This window comes from Schistocerca nitens, chromosome 9 (genome assembly GCF_023898315.1).
Source record: "Schistocerca nitens isolate TAMUIC-IGC-003100 chromosome 9, iqSchNite1.1, whole genome shotgun sequence".
Lineage (NCBI taxonomy): Eukaryota > Metazoa > Arthropoda > Insecta > Orthoptera > Acrididae > Schistocerca > Schistocerca nitens.
Genome location: NC_064622.1, coordinates 453,094,404 through 453,110,006, shown reverse-complemented (window position 1 = coordinate 453,110,006; position 15,603 = coordinate 453,094,404). Strand labels below are relative to the sequence as shown.

General features: G+C 52.2%; 50 non-coding genes across 50 annotated transcripts; 29 read left to right on the top strand and 21 right to left on the bottom strand.

The window, feature by feature from the left end:
• The first annotated feature begins 17 nt into the window (after window positions 1-17).
• Window positions 18-89, top strand: Trnad-guc (transfer RNA aspartic acid (anticodon GUC)). Its single transcript has one exon. It is a non-coding gene; the product is annotated as a tRNA-Asp (tRNA).
• A 107-nt stretch (window positions 90-196) lies between these two features.
• Window positions 197-268, top strand: Trnad-guc (transfer RNA aspartic acid (anticodon GUC)). Its single transcript has one exon. It is a non-coding gene; the product is annotated as a tRNA-Asp (tRNA).
• A 234-nt stretch (window positions 269-502) lies between these two features.
• On the bottom strand, window positions 503-574 carry Trnam-cau (transfer RNA methionine (anticodon CAU)). The gene has a single exon. It is a non-coding gene; the product is annotated as a tRNA-Met (tRNA).
• A 287-nt stretch (window positions 575-861) lies between these two features.
• Window positions 862-934, bottom strand: Trnar-acg (transfer RNA arginine (anticodon ACG)). The gene has a single exon. It is a non-coding gene; the product is annotated as a tRNA-Arg (tRNA).
• Window positions 935-1,312: 378 nt separating this feature from the next.
• On the top strand, window positions 1,313-1,404 carry Trnai-uau (transfer RNA isoleucine (anticodon UAU)). The gene is given in 2 exon segments: window positions 1,313-1,350; window positions 1,369-1,404. It is a non-coding gene; the product is annotated as a tRNA-Ile (tRNA).
• A 107-nt stretch (window positions 1,405-1,511) lies between these two features.
• On the top strand, window positions 1,512-1,583 carry Trnad-guc (transfer RNA aspartic acid (anticodon GUC)). The gene has a single exon. It is a non-coding gene; the product is annotated as a tRNA-Asp (tRNA).
• A 107-nt stretch (window positions 1,584-1,690) lies between these two features.
• On the top strand, window positions 1,691-1,762 carry Trnad-guc (transfer RNA aspartic acid (anticodon GUC)). The gene has a single exon. It is a non-coding gene; the product is annotated as a tRNA-Asp (tRNA).
• A 234-nt stretch (window positions 1,763-1,996) lies between these two features.
• On the bottom strand, window positions 1,997-2,068 carry Trnam-cau (transfer RNA methionine (anticodon CAU)). Its single transcript has one exon. It is a non-coding gene; the product is annotated as a tRNA-Met (tRNA).
• Window positions 2,069-2,355: 287 nt separating this feature from the next.
• Trnar-acg (transfer RNA arginine (anticodon ACG)) lies at window positions 2,356-2,428 on the bottom strand. Its single transcript has one exon. It is a non-coding gene; the product is annotated as a tRNA-Arg (tRNA).
• A 378-nt stretch (window positions 2,429-2,806) lies between these two features.
• Trnai-uau (transfer RNA isoleucine (anticodon UAU)) lies at window positions 2,807-2,898 on the top strand. Its single transcript is given in 2 exon segments — window positions 2,807-2,844; window positions 2,863-2,898. It is a non-coding gene; the product is annotated as a tRNA-Ile (tRNA).
• A 107-nt stretch (window positions 2,899-3,005) lies between these two features.
• On the top strand, window positions 3,006-3,077 carry Trnad-guc (transfer RNA aspartic acid (anticodon GUC)). The gene has a single exon. It is a non-coding gene; the product is annotated as a tRNA-Asp (tRNA).
• A 107-nt stretch (window positions 3,078-3,184) lies between these two features.
• On the top strand, window positions 3,185-3,256 carry Trnad-guc (transfer RNA aspartic acid (anticodon GUC)). Its single transcript has one exon. It is a non-coding gene; the product is annotated as a tRNA-Asp (tRNA).
• A 234-nt stretch (window positions 3,257-3,490) lies between these two features.
• Window positions 3,491-3,562, bottom strand: Trnam-cau (transfer RNA methionine (anticodon CAU)). The gene has a single exon. It is a non-coding gene; the product is annotated as a tRNA-Met (tRNA).
• A 287-nt stretch (window positions 3,563-3,849) lies between these two features.
• On the bottom strand, window positions 3,850-3,922 carry Trnar-acg (transfer RNA arginine (anticodon ACG)). The gene has a single exon. It is a non-coding gene; the product is annotated as a tRNA-Arg (tRNA).
• A 378-nt stretch (window positions 3,923-4,300) lies between these two features.
• Window positions 4,301-4,392, top strand: Trnai-uau (transfer RNA isoleucine (anticodon UAU)). Its single transcript is given in 2 exon segments — window positions 4,301-4,338; window positions 4,357-4,392. It is a non-coding gene; the product is annotated as a tRNA-Ile (tRNA).
• Window positions 4,393-4,499: 107 nt separating this feature from the next.
• On the top strand, window positions 4,500-4,571 carry Trnad-guc (transfer RNA aspartic acid (anticodon GUC)). The gene has a single exon. It is a non-coding gene; the product is annotated as a tRNA-Asp (tRNA).
• Window positions 4,572-4,984: 413 nt separating this feature from the next.
• Trnam-cau (transfer RNA methionine (anticodon CAU)) lies at window positions 4,985-5,056 on the bottom strand. Its single transcript has one exon. It is a non-coding gene; the product is annotated as a tRNA-Met (tRNA).
• Window positions 5,057-5,343: 287 nt separating this feature from the next.
• On the bottom strand, window positions 5,344-5,416 carry Trnar-acg (transfer RNA arginine (anticodon ACG)). Its single transcript has one exon. It is a non-coding gene; the product is annotated as a tRNA-Arg (tRNA).
• Window positions 5,417-5,794: 378 nt separating this feature from the next.
• Window positions 5,795-5,886, top strand: Trnai-uau (transfer RNA isoleucine (anticodon UAU)). Its single transcript is given in 2 exon segments — window positions 5,795-5,832; window positions 5,851-5,886. It is a non-coding gene; the product is annotated as a tRNA-Ile (tRNA).
• Window positions 5,887-5,993: 107 nt separating this feature from the next.
• On the top strand, window positions 5,994-6,065 carry Trnad-guc (transfer RNA aspartic acid (anticodon GUC)). The gene has a single exon. It is a non-coding gene; the product is annotated as a tRNA-Asp (tRNA).
• A 107-nt stretch (window positions 6,066-6,172) lies between these two features.
• On the top strand, window positions 6,173-6,244 carry Trnad-guc (transfer RNA aspartic acid (anticodon GUC)). The gene has a single exon. It is a non-coding gene; the product is annotated as a tRNA-Asp (tRNA).
• A 234-nt stretch (window positions 6,245-6,478) lies between these two features.
• Trnam-cau (transfer RNA methionine (anticodon CAU)) lies at window positions 6,479-6,550 on the bottom strand. The gene has a single exon. It is a non-coding gene; the product is annotated as a tRNA-Met (tRNA).
• Window positions 6,551-6,837: 287 nt separating this feature from the next.
• On the bottom strand, window positions 6,838-6,910 carry Trnar-acg (transfer RNA arginine (anticodon ACG)). Its single transcript has one exon. It is a non-coding gene; the product is annotated as a tRNA-Arg (tRNA).
• A 378-nt stretch (window positions 6,911-7,288) lies between these two features.
• Trnai-uau (transfer RNA isoleucine (anticodon UAU)) lies at window positions 7,289-7,380 on the top strand. The gene is given in 2 exon segments: window positions 7,289-7,326; window positions 7,345-7,380. It is a non-coding gene; the product is annotated as a tRNA-Ile (tRNA).
• Window positions 7,381-7,487: 107 nt separating this feature from the next.
• Trnad-guc (transfer RNA aspartic acid (anticodon GUC)) lies at window positions 7,488-7,559 on the top strand. Its single transcript has one exon. It is a non-coding gene; the product is annotated as a tRNA-Asp (tRNA).
• A 107-nt stretch (window positions 7,560-7,666) lies between these two features.
• Trnad-guc (transfer RNA aspartic acid (anticodon GUC)) lies at window positions 7,667-7,738 on the top strand. Its single transcript has one exon. It is a non-coding gene; the product is annotated as a tRNA-Asp (tRNA).
• A 234-nt stretch (window positions 7,739-7,972) lies between these two features.
• Window positions 7,973-8,044, bottom strand: Trnam-cau (transfer RNA methionine (anticodon CAU)). Its single transcript has one exon. It is a non-coding gene; the product is annotated as a tRNA-Met (tRNA).
• Window positions 8,045-8,331: 287 nt separating this feature from the next.
• Window positions 8,332-8,404, bottom strand: Trnar-acg (transfer RNA arginine (anticodon ACG)). The gene has a single exon. It is a non-coding gene; the product is annotated as a tRNA-Arg (tRNA).
• A 378-nt stretch (window positions 8,405-8,782) lies between these two features.
• Window positions 8,783-8,874, top strand: Trnai-uau (transfer RNA isoleucine (anticodon UAU)). The gene is given in 2 exon segments: window positions 8,783-8,820; window positions 8,839-8,874. It is a non-coding gene; the product is annotated as a tRNA-Ile (tRNA).
• A 107-nt stretch (window positions 8,875-8,981) lies between these two features.
• Window positions 8,982-9,053, top strand: Trnad-guc (transfer RNA aspartic acid (anticodon GUC)). Its single transcript has one exon. It is a non-coding gene; the product is annotated as a tRNA-Asp (tRNA).
• Window positions 9,054-9,160: 107 nt separating this feature from the next.
• On the top strand, window positions 9,161-9,232 carry Trnad-guc (transfer RNA aspartic acid (anticodon GUC)). The gene has a single exon. It is a non-coding gene; the product is annotated as a tRNA-Asp (tRNA).
• Window positions 9,233-9,466: 234 nt separating this feature from the next.
• Trnam-cau (transfer RNA methionine (anticodon CAU)) lies at window positions 9,467-9,538 on the bottom strand. Its single transcript has one exon. It is a non-coding gene; the product is annotated as a tRNA-Met (tRNA).
• Window positions 9,539-9,825: 287 nt separating this feature from the next.
• On the bottom strand, window positions 9,826-9,898 carry Trnar-acg (transfer RNA arginine (anticodon ACG)). Its single transcript has one exon. It is a non-coding gene; the product is annotated as a tRNA-Arg (tRNA).
• A 378-nt stretch (window positions 9,899-10,276) lies between these two features.
• On the top strand, window positions 10,277-10,368 carry Trnai-uau (transfer RNA isoleucine (anticodon UAU)). Its single transcript is given in 2 exon segments — window positions 10,277-10,314; window positions 10,333-10,368. It is a non-coding gene; the product is annotated as a tRNA-Ile (tRNA).
• Window positions 10,369-10,475: 107 nt separating this feature from the next.
• Trnad-guc (transfer RNA aspartic acid (anticodon GUC)) lies at window positions 10,476-10,547 on the top strand. Its single transcript has one exon. It is a non-coding gene; the product is annotated as a tRNA-Asp (tRNA).
• A 413-nt stretch (window positions 10,548-10,960) lies between these two features.
• Window positions 10,961-11,032, bottom strand: Trnam-cau (transfer RNA methionine (anticodon CAU)). The gene has a single exon. It is a non-coding gene; the product is annotated as a tRNA-Met (tRNA).
• A 287-nt stretch (window positions 11,033-11,319) lies between these two features.
• Window positions 11,320-11,392, bottom strand: Trnar-acg (transfer RNA arginine (anticodon ACG)). Its single transcript has one exon. It is a non-coding gene; the product is annotated as a tRNA-Arg (tRNA).
• A 378-nt stretch (window positions 11,393-11,770) lies between these two features.
• Trnai-uau (transfer RNA isoleucine (anticodon UAU)) lies at window positions 11,771-11,862 on the top strand. Its single transcript is given in 2 exon segments — window positions 11,771-11,808; window positions 11,827-11,862. It is a non-coding gene; the product is annotated as a tRNA-Ile (tRNA).
• Window positions 11,863-11,969: 107 nt separating this feature from the next.
• Trnad-guc (transfer RNA aspartic acid (anticodon GUC)) lies at window positions 11,970-12,041 on the top strand. The gene has a single exon. It is a non-coding gene; the product is annotated as a tRNA-Asp (tRNA).
• A 107-nt stretch (window positions 12,042-12,148) lies between these two features.
• Window positions 12,149-12,220, top strand: Trnad-guc (transfer RNA aspartic acid (anticodon GUC)). The gene has a single exon. It is a non-coding gene; the product is annotated as a tRNA-Asp (tRNA).
• Window positions 12,221-12,454: 234 nt separating this feature from the next.
• Trnam-cau (transfer RNA methionine (anticodon CAU)) lies at window positions 12,455-12,526 on the bottom strand. The gene has a single exon. It is a non-coding gene; the product is annotated as a tRNA-Met (tRNA).
• Window positions 12,527-12,813: 287 nt separating this feature from the next.
• Window positions 12,814-12,886, bottom strand: Trnar-acg (transfer RNA arginine (anticodon ACG)). The gene has a single exon. It is a non-coding gene; the product is annotated as a tRNA-Arg (tRNA).
• A 378-nt stretch (window positions 12,887-13,264) lies between these two features.
• On the top strand, window positions 13,265-13,356 carry Trnai-uau (transfer RNA isoleucine (anticodon UAU)). The gene is given in 2 exon segments: window positions 13,265-13,302; window positions 13,321-13,356. It is a non-coding gene; the product is annotated as a tRNA-Ile (tRNA).
• A 107-nt stretch (window positions 13,357-13,463) lies between these two features.
• Window positions 13,464-13,535, top strand: Trnad-guc (transfer RNA aspartic acid (anticodon GUC)). The gene has a single exon. It is a non-coding gene; the product is annotated as a tRNA-Asp (tRNA).
• A 107-nt stretch (window positions 13,536-13,642) lies between these two features.
• On the top strand, window positions 13,643-13,714 carry Trnad-guc (transfer RNA aspartic acid (anticodon GUC)). Its single transcript has one exon. It is a non-coding gene; the product is annotated as a tRNA-Asp (tRNA).
• A 234-nt stretch (window positions 13,715-13,948) lies between these two features.
• Window positions 13,949-14,020, bottom strand: Trnam-cau (transfer RNA methionine (anticodon CAU)). Its single transcript has one exon. It is a non-coding gene; the product is annotated as a tRNA-Met (tRNA).
• Window positions 14,021-14,307: 287 nt separating this feature from the next.
• On the bottom strand, window positions 14,308-14,380 carry Trnar-acg (transfer RNA arginine (anticodon ACG)). Its single transcript has one exon. It is a non-coding gene; the product is annotated as a tRNA-Arg (tRNA).
• Window positions 14,381-14,758: 378 nt separating this feature from the next.
• Trnai-uau (transfer RNA isoleucine (anticodon UAU)) lies at window positions 14,759-14,850 on the top strand. The gene is given in 2 exon segments: window positions 14,759-14,796; window positions 14,815-14,850. It is a non-coding gene; the product is annotated as a tRNA-Ile (tRNA).
• Window positions 14,851-14,957: 107 nt separating this feature from the next.
• Window positions 14,958-15,029, top strand: Trnad-guc (transfer RNA aspartic acid (anticodon GUC)). The gene has a single exon. It is a non-coding gene; the product is annotated as a tRNA-Asp (tRNA).
• Window positions 15,030-15,442: 413 nt separating this feature from the next.
• Window positions 15,443-15,514, bottom strand: Trnam-cau (transfer RNA methionine (anticodon CAU)). Its single transcript has one exon. It is a non-coding gene; the product is annotated as a tRNA-Met (tRNA).
• Window positions 15,515-15,603: the final 89 nt, after the last annotated feature.

The window sequence follows — 15,603 nt, the reverse complement described above, 5'->3', positions numbered from 1 at the left end:
AGGCGCTAGTTGCGTCTTCCTCGGTAGTATAGTGGTTAGTATCCCCGCCTGTCACGCGGGAGACCGGGGTTCGATTCCCCGCCGGGGAGGCACACTAGATTTTTAATTATTGCACTATCAGTCGCCGAACTTAGTGTAGACCGTTTACAGCTACTTGCAACAAGTGTCTCCCACACAGACAGCTGCCTGCATCCCGTCCTCGGTAGTATAGTGGTTAGTATCCCCGCCTGTCACGCGGGAGACCGGTGTTCGATTCCCCGCCGGGGAGACGCGATTTTTATCTCACAAACCTGCTCGAGTGTTGCGCGTGTGGGGCGGAAGAGCATTAACTTTGCCATTAACTTGCTGCAAAATCTTAAAAAATGATGCATCATAGGAAGTAGTTCTCGCATTCTTCACACTTCAGAATTACGGGGTTTGCTTTTGAGGCTGAATCAATGCCCCCAGCCGACTCTCTAGGCGTAATAATCGTGCTCGACACAATCAGGAAAAGAAATAATTTTAGCAGAGCGTGGTTTCGATCCACGGACCTCTGGGTTATGGGCCCAGCACGCTTCCACTGCGCCACTCTGCTGTGTGGGTGTATACTGGCTCTTCGTCACATCACTTGGGACACTTGGGCAGTGTTGTCTGCGTCGCTTTCACACGCCTACATTTGATTGCGTAACATCTCCTACAGCTCTCAGCTTGACTTGTCTCGACTTTGCTCGACTGACGCTACGCTGACGCTTGCACGCAGCGATATTTACCACGATCGCCTCGACATGCAGCTGCGAGATGCACAGGAGTAACAAAGCACTGCACGATGCGGCGACATACGAAATCCACTGCCCAGCTACGCGTTGGCAACTAACAAAATGCCGACCCTGCCAGGATTCGAACCTGGAATCTTCTGATCCGTAGTCAGACGCGTTATCCGTTGCGCCACAGGGCCAGTGGCAGCATTTCTCGCTACGAGACAAGTGCAATTCGCTAAGAAACGTGTTCTCCAGGGCTCATCAAGCTCCCAAGGAAGGCACCACTCGTCCAGCTGCGTGGTCGCGGTGCGCCTGCAGAGCTTGGAGCTTGCCACACATCTGCGCTCGCTGTTCGACAGGTAGCACGAGGCAAGGCGCGCGTTTTTCTGCATTTTTTCGATGACGAGAGGCGGTTGATGTGCATGTAAGCGTAGCATATCAAACACGAATAGCACGAAGCATTCGTACTTAGGTGCCAAAGTCGCAGTATGGCCGCAGGTGGCGATCATATGTTTTTGTAGCCACCACTGGTTTGCAGCAAAGCGAATATGGCTAACTGAGAGCGTTTCGCTGTAGCCCCAGTGGCGCAATTGGTTAGCGCACGGTACTTATAAGGCAGTAGCCGTGAGCAATGCCGGGGTTGTGAGTTCGAGCCTCACCTGGGGCATACTTTTATTTCGTAGCAGCTGTCTCTGACAGCATCGGGAGGCTACATTTCAGATGTATCAGCTATGTCAGCAAGATTAATGTGCATTATAGGCGCTAGTTGCGTCTTCCTCGGTAGTATAGTGGTTAGTATCCCCGCCTGTCACGCGGGAGACCGGGGTTCGATTCCCCGCCGGGGAGGCACACTAGATTTTTAATTATTGCACTATCAGTCGCCGAACTTAGTGTAGACCGTTTACAGCTACTTGCAACAAGTGTCTCCCACACAGACAGCTGCCTGCATCCCGTCCTCGGTAGTATAGTGGTTAGTATCCCCGCCTGTCACGCGGGAGACCGGGGTTCGATTCCCCGCCGGGGAGACGCGATTTTTATCTCACAAACCTGCTCGAGTGTTGCGCGTGTGGGGCGGAAGAGCATTAACTTTGCCATTAACTTGCTGCAAAATCTTAAAAAATGATGCATCATAGGAAGTAGTTCTCGCATTCTTCACACTTCAGAATTACGGGGTTTGCTTTTGAGGCTGAATCAATGCCCCCAGCCGACTCTCTAGGCGTAATAATCGTGCTCGACACAATCAGGAAAAGAAATAATTTTAGCAGAGCGTGGTTTCGATCCACGGACCTCTGGGTTATGGGCCCAGCACGCTTCCACTGCGCCACTCTGCTGTGTGGGTGTATACTGGCTCTTCGTCACATCACTTGGGACACTTGGGCAGTGTTGTCTGCGTCGCTTTCACACGCCTACATTTGATTGCGTAACATCTCCTACAGCTCTCAGCTTGACTTGTCTCGACTTTGCTCGACTGACGCTACGCTGACGCTTGCACGCAGCGATATTTACCACGATCGCCTCGACATGCAGCTGCGAGATGCACAGGAGTAACAAAGCACTGCACGATGCGGCGACATACGAAATCCACTGCCCAGCTACGCGTTGGCAACTAACAAAATGCCGACCCTGCCAGGATTCGAACCTGGAATCTTCTGATCCGTAGTCAGACGCGTTATCCGTTGCGCCACAGGGCCAGTGGCAGCATTTCTCGCTACGAGACAAGTGCAATTCGCTAAGAAACGTGTTCTCCAGGGCTCATCAAGCTCCCAAGGAAGGCACCACTCGTCCAGCTGCGTGGTCGCGGTGCGCCTGCAGAGCTTGGAGCTTGCCACACATCTGCGCTCGCTGTTCGACAGGTAGCACGAGGCAAGGCGCGCGTTTTTCTGCATTTTTTCGATGACGAGAGGCGGTTGATGTGCATGTAAGCGTAGCATATCAAACACGAATAGCACGAAGCATTCGTACTTAGGTGCCAAAGTCGCAGTATGGCCGCAGGTGGCGATCATATGTTTTTGTAGCCACCACTGGTTTGCAGCAAAGCGAATATGGCTAACTGAGAGCGTTTCGCTGTAGCCCCAGTGGCGCAATTGGTTAGCGCACGGTACTTATAAGGCAGTAGCCGTGAGCAATGCCGGGGTTGTGAGTTCGAGCCTCACCTGGGGCATACTTTTATTTCGTAGCAGCTGTCTCTGACAGCATCGGGAGGCTACATTTCAGATGTATCAGCTATGTCAGCAAGATTAATGTGCATTATAGGCGCTAGTTGCGTCTTCCTCGGTAGTATAGTGGTTAGTATCCCCGCCTGTCACGCGGGAGACCGGGGTTCGATTCCCCGCCGGGGAGGCACAGTAGATTTTTAATTATTGCACTATCAGTCGCCGAACTTAGTGTAGACCGTTTACAGCTACTTGCAACAAGTGTCTCCCACACAGACAGCTGCCTGCATCCCGTCCTCGGTAGTATAGTGGTTAGTATCCCCGCCTGTCACGCGGGAGACCGGTGTTCGATTCCCCGCCGGGGAGACGCGATTTTTATCTCACAAACCTGCTCGAGTGTTGCGCGTGTGGGGCGGAAGAGCATTAACTTTGCCATTAACTTGCTGCAAAATCTTAAAAAATGATGCATCATAGGAAGTAGTTCTCGCATTCTTCACACTTCAGAATTACGGGGTTTGCTTTTGAGGCTGAATCAATGCCCCCAGCCGACTCTCTAGGCGTAATAATCGTGCTCGACACAATCAGGAAAAGAAATAATTTTAGCAGAGCGTGGTTTCGATCCACGGACCTCTGGGTTATGGGCCCAGCACGCTTCCACTGCGCCACTCTGCTGTGTGGGTGTATACTGGCTCTTCGTCACATCACTTGGGACACTTGGGCAGTGTTGTCTGCGTCGCTTTCACACGCCTACATTTGATTGCGTAACATCTCCTACAGCTCTCAGCTTGACTTGTCTCGACTTTGCTCGACTGACGCTACGCTGACGCTTGCACGCAGCGATATTTACCACGATCGCCTCGACATGCAGCTGCGAGATGCACAGGAGTAACAAAGCACTGCACGATGCGGCGACATACGAAATCCACTGCCCAGCTACGCGTTGGCAACTAACAAAATGCCGACCCTGCCAGGATTCGAACCTGGAATCTTCTGATCCGTAGTCAGACGCGTTATCCGTTGCGCCACAGGGCCAGTGGCAGCATTTCTCGCTACGAGACAAGTGCAATTCGCTAAGAAACGTGTTCTCCAGGGCTCATCAAGCTCCCAAGGAAGGCACCACTCGTCCAGCTGCGTGGTCGCGGTGCGCCTGCAGAGCTTGGAGCTTGCCACACATCTGCGCTCGCTGTTCGACAGGTAGCACGAGGCAAGGCGCGCGTTTTTCTGCATTTTTTCGATGACGAGAGGCGGTTGATGTGCATGTAAGCGTAGCATATCAAACACGAATAGCACGAAGCATTCGTACTTAGGTGCCAAAGTCGCAGTATGGCCGCAGGTGGCGATCATATGTTTTTGTAGCCACCACTGGTTTGCAGCAAAGCGAATATGGCTAACTGAGAGCGTTTCGCTGTAGCCCCAGTGGCGCAATTGGTTAGCGCACGGTACTTATAAGGCAGTAGCCGTGAGCAATGCCGGGGTTGTGAGTTCGAGCCTCACCTGGGGCATACTTTTATTTCGTAGCAGCTGTCTCTGACAGCATCGGGAGGCTACATTTCAGATGTATCAGCTATGTCAGCAAGATTAATGTGCATTATAGGCGCTAGTTGCGTCTTCCTCGGTAGTATAGTGGTTAGTATCCCCGCCTGTCACGCGGGAGACCGGGGTTCGATTCCCCGCCGGGGAGGCACACTAGATTTTTAATTATTGCACTATCAGTCGCCGAACTTAGTGTAGACCGTTTACAGCTACTTGCAACAAGTGTCTCCCACACAGACAGCTGCCTGCATCCCGTCCTCGGTAGTATAGTGGTTAGTATCCCCGCCTGTCACGCGGGAGACCGGTGTTCGATTCCCCGCCGGGAAGACGCGATTTTTATCTCACAAACCTGCTCGAGTGTTGCGCGTGTGGGGCGGAAGAGCATTAACTTTGCCATTAACTTGCTGCAAAATCTTAAAAAATGATGCATCATAGGAAGTAGTTCTCGCATTCTTCACACTTCAGAATTACGGGGTTTGCTTTTGAGGCTGAATCAATGCCCCCAGCCGACTCTCTAGGCGTAATAATCGTGCTCGACACAATCAGGAAAAGAAATAATTTTAGCAGAGCGTGGTTTCGATCCACGGACCTCTGGGTTATGGGCCCAGCACGCTTCCACTGCGCCACTCTGCTGTGTGGGTGTATACTGGCTCTTCGTCACATCACTTGGGACACTTGGGCAGTGTTGTCTGCGTCGCTTTCACACGCCTACATTTGATTGCGTAACATCTCCTACAGCTCTCAGCTTGACTTGTCTCGACTTTGCTCGACTGACGCTACGCTGACGCTTGCACGCAGCGATATTTACCACGATCGCCTCGACATGCAGCTGCGAGATGCACAGGAGTAACAAAGCACTGCACGATGCGGCGACATACGAAATCCACTGCCCAGCTACGCGTTGGCAACTAACAAAATGCCGACCCTGCCAGGATTCGAACCTGGAATCTTCTGATCCGTAGTCAGACGCGTTATCCGTTGCGCCACAGGGCCAGTGGCAGCATTTCTCGCTACGAGACAAGTGCAATTCGCTAAGAAACGTGTTCTCCAGGGCTCATCAAGCTCCCAAGGAAGGCACCACTCGTCCAGCTGCGTGGTCGCGGTGCGCCTGCAGAGCTTGGAGCTTGCCACACATCTGCGCTCGCTGTTCGACAGGTAGCACGAGGCAAGGCGCGCGTTTTTCTGCATTTTTTCGATGACGAGAGGCGGTTGATGTGCATGTAAGCGTAGCATATCAAACACGAATAGCACGAAGCATTCGTACTTAGGTGCCAAAGTCGCAGTATGGCCGCAGGTGGCGATCATATGTTTTTGTAGCCACCACTGGTTTGCAGCAAAGCGAATATGGCTAACTGAAAGCGTTTCGCTGTAGCCCCAGTGGCGCAATTGGTTAGCGCACGGTACTTATAAGGCAGTAGCCGTGAGCAATGCCGGGGTTGTGAGTTCGAGCCTCACCTGGGGCATACTTTTATTTCGTAGCAGCTGTCTCTGACAGCATCGGGAGGCTACATTTCAGATGTATCAGCTATGTCAGCAAGATTAATGTGCATTATAGGCGCTAGTTGCGTCTTCCTCGGTAGTATAGTGGTTAGTATCCCCGCCTGTCACGCGGGAGACCGGGGTTCGATTCCCCGCCGGGGAGGCACACTAGATTTTTAATTATTGCACTATCAGTCGCCGAACTTAGTGTAGACCGTTTACAGCTACTTGCAACAAGTGTCTCCCACACAGACAGCTGCCTGCATCCCGTCCTCGGTAGTATAGTGGTTAGTATCCCCGCCTGTCACGCGGGAGACCGGTGTTCGATTCCCCGCCGGGGAGACGCGATTTTTATCTCACAAACCTGCTCGAGTGTTGCGCGTGTGGGGCGGAAGAGCATTAACTTTGCCATTAACTTGCTGCAAAATCTTAAAAAATGATGCATCATAGGAAGTAGTTCTCGCATTCTTCACACTTCAGAATTACGGGGTTTGCTTTTGAGGCTGAATCAATGCCCCCAGCCGACTCTCTAGGCGTAATAATCGTGCTCGACACAATCAGGAAAAGAAATAATTTTAGCAGAGCGTGGTTTCGATCCACGGACCTCTGGGTTATGGGCCCAGCACGCTTCCACTGCGCCACTCTGCTGTGTGGGTGTATACTGGCTCTTCGTCACATCACTTGGGACACTTGGGCAGTGTTGTCTGCGTCGCTTTCACACGCCTACATTTGATTGCGTAACATCTCCTACAGCTCTCAGCTTGACTTGTCTCGACTTTGCTCGACTGACGCTACGCTGACGCTTGCACGCAGCGATATTTACCACGATCGCCTCGACATGCAGCTGCGAGATGCACAGGAGTAACAAAGCACTGCACGATGCGGCGACATACGAAATCCACTGCCCAGCTACGCGTTGGCAACTAACAAAATGCCGACCCTGCCAGGATTCGAACCTGGAATCTTCTGATCCGTAGTCAGACGCGTTATCCGTTGCGCCACAGGGCCAGTGGCAGCATTTCTCGCTACGAGACAAGTGCAATTCGCTAAGAAACGTGTTCTCCAGGGCTCATCAAGCTCCCAAGGAAGGCACCACTCGTCCAGCTGCGTGGTCGCGGTGCGCCTGCAGAGCTTGGAGCTTGCCACACATCTGCGCTCGCTGTTCGACAGGTAGCACGAGGCAAGGCGCGCGTTTTTCTGCATTTTTTCGATGACGAGAGGCGGTTGATGTGCATGTAAGCGTAGCATATCAAACACGAATAGCACGAAGCATTCGTACTTAGGTGCCAAAGTCGCAGTATGGCCGCAGGTGGCGATCATATGTTTTTGTAGCCACCACTGGTTTGCAGCAAAGCGAATATGGCTAACTGAGAGCGTTTCGCTGTAGCCCCAGTGGCGCAATTGGTTAGCGCACGGTACTTATAAGGCAGTAGCCGTGAGCAATGCCGGGGTTGTGAGTTCGAGCCTCACCTGGGGCATACTTTTATTTCGTAGCAGCTGTCTCTGACAGCATCGGGAGGCTACATTTCAGATGTATCAGCTATGTCAGCAAGATTAATGTGCATTATAGGCGCTAGTTGCGTCTTCCTCGGTAGTATAGTGGTTAGTATCCCCGCCTGTCACGCGGGAGACCGGGGTTCGATTCCCCGCCGGGGAGGCACACTAGATTTTTAATTATTGCACTATCAGTCGCCGAACTTAGTGTAGACCGTTTACAGCTACTTGCAACAAGTGTCTCCCACACAGACAGCTGCCTGCATCCCGTCCTCGGTAGTATAGTGGTTAGTATCCCCGCCTGTCACGCGGGAGACCGGGGTTCGATTCCCCGCCGGGGAGACGCGATTTTTATCTCACAAACCTGCTCGAGTGTTGCGCGTGTGGGGCGGAAGAGCATTAACTTTGCCATTAACTTGCTGCAAAATCTTAAAAAATGATGCATCATAGGAAGTAGTTCTCGCATTCTTCACACTTCAGAATTACGGGGTTTGCTTTTGAGGCTGAATCAATGCCCCCAGCCGACTCTCTAGGCGTAATAATCGTGCTCGACACAATCAGGAAAAGAAATAATTTTAGCAGAGCGTGGTTTCGATCCACGGACCTCTGGGTTATGGGCCCAGCACGCTTCCACTGCGCCACTCTGCTGTGTGGGTGTATACTGGCTCTTCGTCACATCACTTGGGACACTTGGGCAGTGTTGTCTGCGTCGCTTTCACACGCCTACATTTGATTGCGTAACATCTCCTACAGCTCTCAGCTTGACTTGTCTCGACTTTGCTCGACTGACGCTACGCTGACGCTTGCACGCAGCGATATTTACCACGATCGCCTCGACATGCAGCTGCGAGATGCACAGGAGTAACAAAGCACTGCACGATGCGGCGACATACGAAATCCACTGCCCAGCTACGCGTTGGCAACTAACAAAATGCCGACCCTGCCAGGATTCGAACCTGGAATCTTCTGATCCGTAGTCAGACGCGTTATCCGTTGCGCCACAGGGCCAGTGGCAGCATTTCTCGCTACGAGACAAGTGCAATTCGCTAAGAAACGTGTTCTCCAGGGCTCATCAAGCTCCCAAGGAAGGCACCACTCGTCCAGCTGCGTGGTCGCGGTGCGCCTGCAGAGCTTGGAGCTTGCCACACATCTGCGCTCGCTGTTCGACAGGTAGCACGAGGCAAGGCGCGCGTTTTTCTGCATTTTTTCGATGACGAGAGGCGGTTGATGTGCATGTAAGCGTAGCATATCAAACACGAATAGCACGAAGCATTCGTACTTAGGTGCCAAAGTCGCAGTATGGCCGCAGGTGGCGATCATATGTTTTTGTAGCCACCACTGGTTTGCAGCAAAGCGAATATGGCTAACTGAGAGCGTTTCGCTGTAGCCCCAGTGGCGCAATTGGTTAGCGCACGGTACTTATAAGGCAGTAGCCGTGAGCAATGCCGGGGTTGTGAGTTCGAGCCTCACCTGGGGCATACTTTTATTTCGTAGCAGCTGTCTCTGACAGCATCGGGAGGCTACATTTCAGATGTATCAGCTATGTCAGCAAGATTAATGTGCATTATAGGCGCTAGTTGCGTCTTCCTCGGTAGTATAGTGGTTAGTATCCCCGCCTGTCACGCGGGAGACCGGGGTTCGATTCCCCGCCGGGGAGGCACAGTAGATTTTTAATTATTGCACTATCAGTCGCCGAACTTAGTGTAGACCGTTTACAGCTACTTGCAACAAGTGTCTCCCACACAGACAGCTGCCTGCATCCCGTCCTCGGTAGTATAGTGGTTAGTATCCCCGCCTGTCACGCGGGAGACCGGTGTTCGATTCCCCGCCGGGGAGACGCGATTTTTATCTCACAAACCTGCTCGAGTGTTGCGCGTGTGGGGCGGAAGAGCATTAACTTTGCCATTAACTTGCTGCAAAATCTTAAAAAATGATGCATCATAGGAAGTAGTTCTCGCATTCTTCACACTTCAGAATTACGGGGTTTGCTTTTGAGGCTGAATCAATGCCCCCAGCCGACTCTCTAGGCGTAATAATCGTGCTCGACACAATCAGGAAAAGAAATAATTTTAGCAGAGCGTGGTTTCGATCCACGGACCTCTGGGTTATGGGCCCAGCACGCTTCCACTGCGCCACTCTGCTGTGTGGGTGTATACTGGCTCTTCGTCACATCACTTGGGACACTTGGGCAGTGTTGTCTGCGTCGCTTTCACACGCCTACATTTGATTGCGTAACATCTCCTACAGCTCTCAGCTTGACTTGTCTCGACTTTGCTCGACTGACGCTACGCTGACGCTTGCACGCAGCGATATTTACCACGATCGCCTCGACATGCAGCTGCGAGATGCACAGGAGTAACAAAGCACTGCACGATGCGGCGACATACGAAATCCACTGCCCAGCTACGCGTTGGCAACTAACAAAATGCCGACCCTGCCAGGATTCGAACCTGGAATCTTCTGATCCGTAGTCAGACGCGTTATCCGTTGCGCCACAGGGCCAGTGGCAGCATTTCTCGCTACGAGACAAGTGCAATTCGCTAAGAAACGTGTTCTCCAGGGCTCATCAAGCTCCCAAGGAAGGCACCACTCGTCCAGCTGCGTGGTCGCGGTGCGCCTGCAGAGCTTGGAGCTTGCCACACATCTGCGCTCGCTGTTCGACAGGTAGCACGAGGCAAGGCGCGCGTTTTTCTGCATTTTTTCGATGACGAGAGGCGGTTGATGTGCATGTAAGCGTAGCATATCAAACACGAATAGCACGAAGCATTCGTACTTAGGTGCCAAAGTCGCAGTATGGCCGCAGGTGGCGATCATATGTTTTTGTAGCCACCACTGGTTTGCAGCAAAGCGAATATGGCTAACTGAGAGCGTTTCGCTGTAGCCCCAGTGGCGCAATTGGTTAGCGCACGGTACTTATAAGGCAGTAGCCGTGAGCAATGCCGGGGTTGTGAGTTCGAGCCTCACCTGGGGCATACTTTTATTTCGTAGCAGCTGTCTCTGACAGCATCGGGAGGCTACATTTCAGATGTATCAGCTATGTCAGCAAGATTAATGTGCATTATAGGCGCTAGTTGCGTCTTCCTCGGTAGTATAGTGGTTAGTATCCCCGCCTGTCACGCGGGAGACCGGGGTTCGATTCCCCGCCGGGGAGGCACACTAGATTTTTAATTATTGCACTATCAGTCGCCGAACTTAGTGTAGACCGTTTACAGCTACTTGCAACAAGTGTCTCCCACACAGACAGCTGCCTGCATCCCGTCCTCGGTAGTATAGTGGTTAGTATCCCCGCCTGTCACGCGGGAGACCGGTGTTCGATTCCCCGCCGGGAAGACGCGATTTTTATCTCACAAACCTGCTCGAGTGTTGCGCGTGTGGGGCGGAAGAGCATTAACTTTGCCATTAACTTGCTGCAAAATCTTAAAAAATGATGCATCATAGGAAGTAGTTCTCGCATTCTTCACACTTCAGAATTACGGGGTTTGCTTTTGAGGCTGAATCAATGCCCCCAGCCGACTCTCTAGGCGTAATAATCGTGCTCGACACAATCAGGAAAAGAAATAATTTTAGCAGAGCGTGGTTTCGATCCACGGACCTCTGGGTTATGGGCCCAGCACGCTTCCACTGCGCCACTCTGCTGTGTGGGTGTATACTGGCTCTTCGTCACATCACTTGGGACACTTGGGCAGTGTTGTCTGCGTCGCTTTCACACGCCTACATTTGATTGCGTAACATCTCCTACAGCTCTCAGCTTGACTTGTCTCGACTTTGCTCGACTGACGCTACGCTGACGCTTGCACGCAGCGATATTTACCACGATCGCCTCGACATGCAGCTGCGAGATGCACAGGAGTAACAAAGCACTGCACGATGCGGCGACATACGAAATCCACTGCCCAGCTACGCGTTGGCAACTAACAAAATGCCGACCCTGCCAGGATTCGAACCTGGAATCTTCTGATCCGTAGTCAGACGCGTTATCCGTTGCGCCACAGGGCCAGTGGCAGCATTTCTCGCTACGAGACAAGTGCAATTCGCTAAGAAACGTGTTCTCCAGGGCTCATCAAGCTCCCAAGGAAGGCACCACTCGTCCAGCTGCGTGGTCGCGGTGCGCCTGCAGAGCTTGGAGCTTGCCACACATCTGCGCTCGCTGTTCGACAGGTAGCACGAGGCAAGGCGCGCGTTTTTCTGCATTTTTTCGATGACGAGAGGCGGTTGATGTGCATGTAAGCGTAGCATATCAAACACGAATAGCACGAAGCATTCGTACTTAGGTGCCAAAGTCGCAGTATGGCCGCAGGTGGCGATCATATGTTTTTGTAGCCACCACTGGTTTGCAGCAAAGCGAATATGGCTAACTGAGAGCGTTTCGCTGTAGCCCCAGTGGCGCAATTGGTTAGCGCACGGTACTTATAAGGCAGTAGCCGTGAGCAATGCCGGGGTTGTGAGTTCGAGCCTCACCTGGGGCATACTTTTATTTCGTAGCAGCTGTCTCTGACAGCATCGGGAGGCTACATTTCAGATGTATCAGCTATGTCAGCAAGATTAATGTGCATTATAGGCGCTAGTTGCGTCTTCCTCGGTAGTATAGTGGTTAGTATCCCCGCCTGTCACGCGGGAGACCGGGGTTCGATTCCCCGCCGGGGAGGCACACTAGATTTTTAATTATTGCACTATCAGTCGCCGAACTTAGTGTAGACCGTTTACAGCTACTTGCAACAAGTGTCTCCCACACAGACAGCTGCCTGCATCCCGTCCTCGGTAGTATAGTGGTTAGTATCCCCGCCTGTCACGCGGGAGACCGGGGTTCGATTCCCCGCCGGGGAGACGCGATTTTTATCTCACAAACCTGCTCGAGTGTTGCGCGTGTGGGGCGGAAGAGCATTAACTTTGCCATTAACTTGCTGCAAAATCTTAAAAAATGATGCATCATAGGAAGTAGTTCTCGCATTCTTCACACTTCAGAATTACGGGGTTTGCTTTTGAGGCTGAATCAATGCCCCCAGCCGACTCTCTAGGCGTAATAATCGTGCTCGACACAATCAGGAAAAGAAATAATTTTAGCAGAGCGTGGTTTCGATCCACGGACCTCTGGGTTATGGGCCCAGCACGCTTCCACTGCGCCACTCTGCTGTGTGGGTGTATACTGGCTCTTCGTCACATCACTTGGGACACTTGGGCAGTGTTGTCTGCGTCGCTTTCACACGCCTACATTTGATTGCGTAACATCTCCTACAGCTCTCAGCTTGACTTGTCTCGACTTTGCTCGACTGACGCTACGCTGACGCTTGCACGCAGCGATATTTACCACGATCGCCTCGACATGCAGCTGCGAGATGCACAGGAGTAACAAAGCACTGCACGATGCGGCGACATACGAAATCCACTGCCCAGCTACGCGTTGGCAACTAACAAAATGCCGACCCTGCCAGGATTCGAACCTGGAATCTTCTGATCCGTAGTCAGACGCGTTATCCGTTGCGCCACAGGGCCAGTGGCAGCATTTCTCGCTACGAGACAAGTGCAATTCGCTAAGAAACGTGTTCTCCAGGGCTCATCAAGCTCCCAAGGAAGGCACCACTCGTCCAGCTGCGTGGTCGCGGTGCGCCTGCAGAGCTTGGAGCTTGCCACACATCTGCGCTCGCTGTTCGACAGGTAGCACGAGGCAAGGCGCGCGTTTTTCTGCATTTTTTCGATGACGAGAGGCGGTTGATGTGCATGTAAGCGTAGCATATCAAACACGAATAGCACGAAGCATTCGTACTTAGGTGCCAAAGTCGCAGTATGGCCGCAGGTGGCGATCATATGTTTTTGTAGCCACCACTGGTTTGCAGCAAAGCGAATATGGCTAACTGAGAGCGTTTCGCTGTAGCCCCAGTGGCGCAATTGGTTAGCGCACGGTACTTATAAGGCAGTAGCCGTGAGCAATGCCGGGGTTGTGAGTTCGAGCCTCACCTGGGGCATACTTTTATTTCGTAGCAGCTGTCTCTGACAGCATCGGGAGGCTACATTTCAGATGTATCAGCTATGTCAGCAAGATTAATGTGCATTATAGGCGCTAGTTGCGTCTTCCTCGGTAGTATAGTGGTTAGTATCCCCGCCTGTCACGCGGGAGACCGGGGTTCGATTCCCCGCCGGGGAGGCACACTAGATTTTTAATTATTGCACTATCAGTCGCCGAACTTAGTGTAGACCGTTTACAGCTACTTGCAACAAGTGTCTCCCACACAGACAGCTGCCTGCATCCCGTCCTCGGTAGTATAGTGGTTAGTATCCCCGCCTGTCACGCGGGAGACCGGTGTTCGATTCCCCGCCGGGGAGACGCGATTTTTATCTCACAAACCTGCTCGAGTGTTGCGCGTGTGGGGCGGAAGAGCATTAACTTTGCCATTAACTTGCTGCAAAATCTTAAAAAATGATGCATCATAGGAAGTAGTTCTCGCATTCTTCACACTTCAGAATTACGGGGTTTGCTTTTGAGGCTGAATCAATGCCCCCAGCCGACTCTCTAGGCGTAATAATCGTGCTCGACACAATCAGGAAAAGAAATAATTTTAGCAGAGCGTGGTTTCGATCCACGGACCTCTGGGTTATGGGCCCAGCACGCTTCCACTGCGCCACTCTGCTGTGTGGGTGTATACTGGCTCTTCGTCACATCACTTGGGACACTTGGGCAGTGTTGTCTGCGTCGCTTTCACACGCCTACATTTGATTGCGTAACATCTCCTACAGCTCTCAGCTTGACTTGTCTCGACTTTGCTCGACTGACGCTACGCTGACGCTTGCACGCAGCGATATTTACCACGATCGCCTCGACATGCAGCTGCGAGATGCACAGGAGTAACAAAGCACTGCACGATGCGGCGACATACGAAATCCACTGCCCAGCTACGCGTTGGCAACTAACAAAATGCCGACCCTGCCAGGATTCGAACCTGGAATCTTCTGATCCGTAGTCAGACGCGTTATCCGTTGCGCCACAGGGCCAGTGGCAGCATTTCTCGCTACGAGACAAGTGCAATTCGCTAAGAAACGTGTTCTCCAGGGCTCATCAAGCTCCCAAGGAAGGCACCACTCGTCCAGCTGCGTGGTCGCGGTGCGCCTGCAGAGCTTGGAGCTTGCCACACATCTGCGCTCGCTGTTCGACAGGTAGCACGAGGCAAGGCGCGCGTTTTTCTGCATTTTTTCGATGACGAGAGGCGGTTGATGTGCATGTAAGCGTAGCATATCAAACACGAATAGCACGAAGCATTCGTACTTAGGTGCCAAAGTCGCAGTATGGCCGCAGGTGGCGATCATATGTTTTTGTAGCCACCACTGGTTTGCAGCAAAGCGAATATGGCTAACTGAGAGCGTTTCGCTGTAGCCCCAGTGGCGCAATTGGTTAGCGCACGGTACTTATAAGGCAGTAGCCGTGAGCAATGCCGGGGTTGTGAGTTCGAGCCTCACCTGGGGCATACTTTTATTTCGTAGCAGCTGTCTCTGACAGCATCGGGAGGCTACATTTCAGATGTATCAGCTATGTCAGCAAGATTAATGTGCATTATAGGCGCTAGTTGCGTCTTCCTCGGTAGTATAGTGGTTAGTATCCCCGCCTGTCACGCGGGAGACCGGGGTTCGATTCCCCGCCGGGGAGGCACACTAGATTTTTAATTATTGCACTATCAGTCGCCGAACTTAGTGTAGACCGTTTACAGCTACTTGCAACAAGTGTCTCCCACACAGACAGCTGCCTGCATCCCGTCCTCGGTAGTATAGTGGTTAGTATCCCCGCCTGTCACGCGGGAGACCGGTGTTCGATTCCCCGCCGGGAAGACGCGATTTTTATCTCACAAACCTGCTCGAGTGTTGCGCGTGTGGGGCGGAAGAGCATTAACTTTGCCATTAACTTGCTGCAAAATCTTAAAAAATGATGCATCATAGGAAGTAGTTCTCGCATTCTTCACACTTCAGAATTACGGGGTTTGCTTTTGAGGCTGAATCAATGCCCCCAGCCGACTCTCTAGGCGTAATAATCGTGCTCGACACAATCAGGAAAAGAAATAATTTTAGCAGAGCGTGGTTTCGATCCACGGACCTCTGGGTTATGGGCCCAGCACGCTTCCACTGCGCCACTCTGCTGTGTGGGTGTATACTGGCTCTTCGTCACATCACTTGGGACACTTGGGCAGTGTTGTCTGCGTCGCTTTCACACGCCTACATTTGATTGC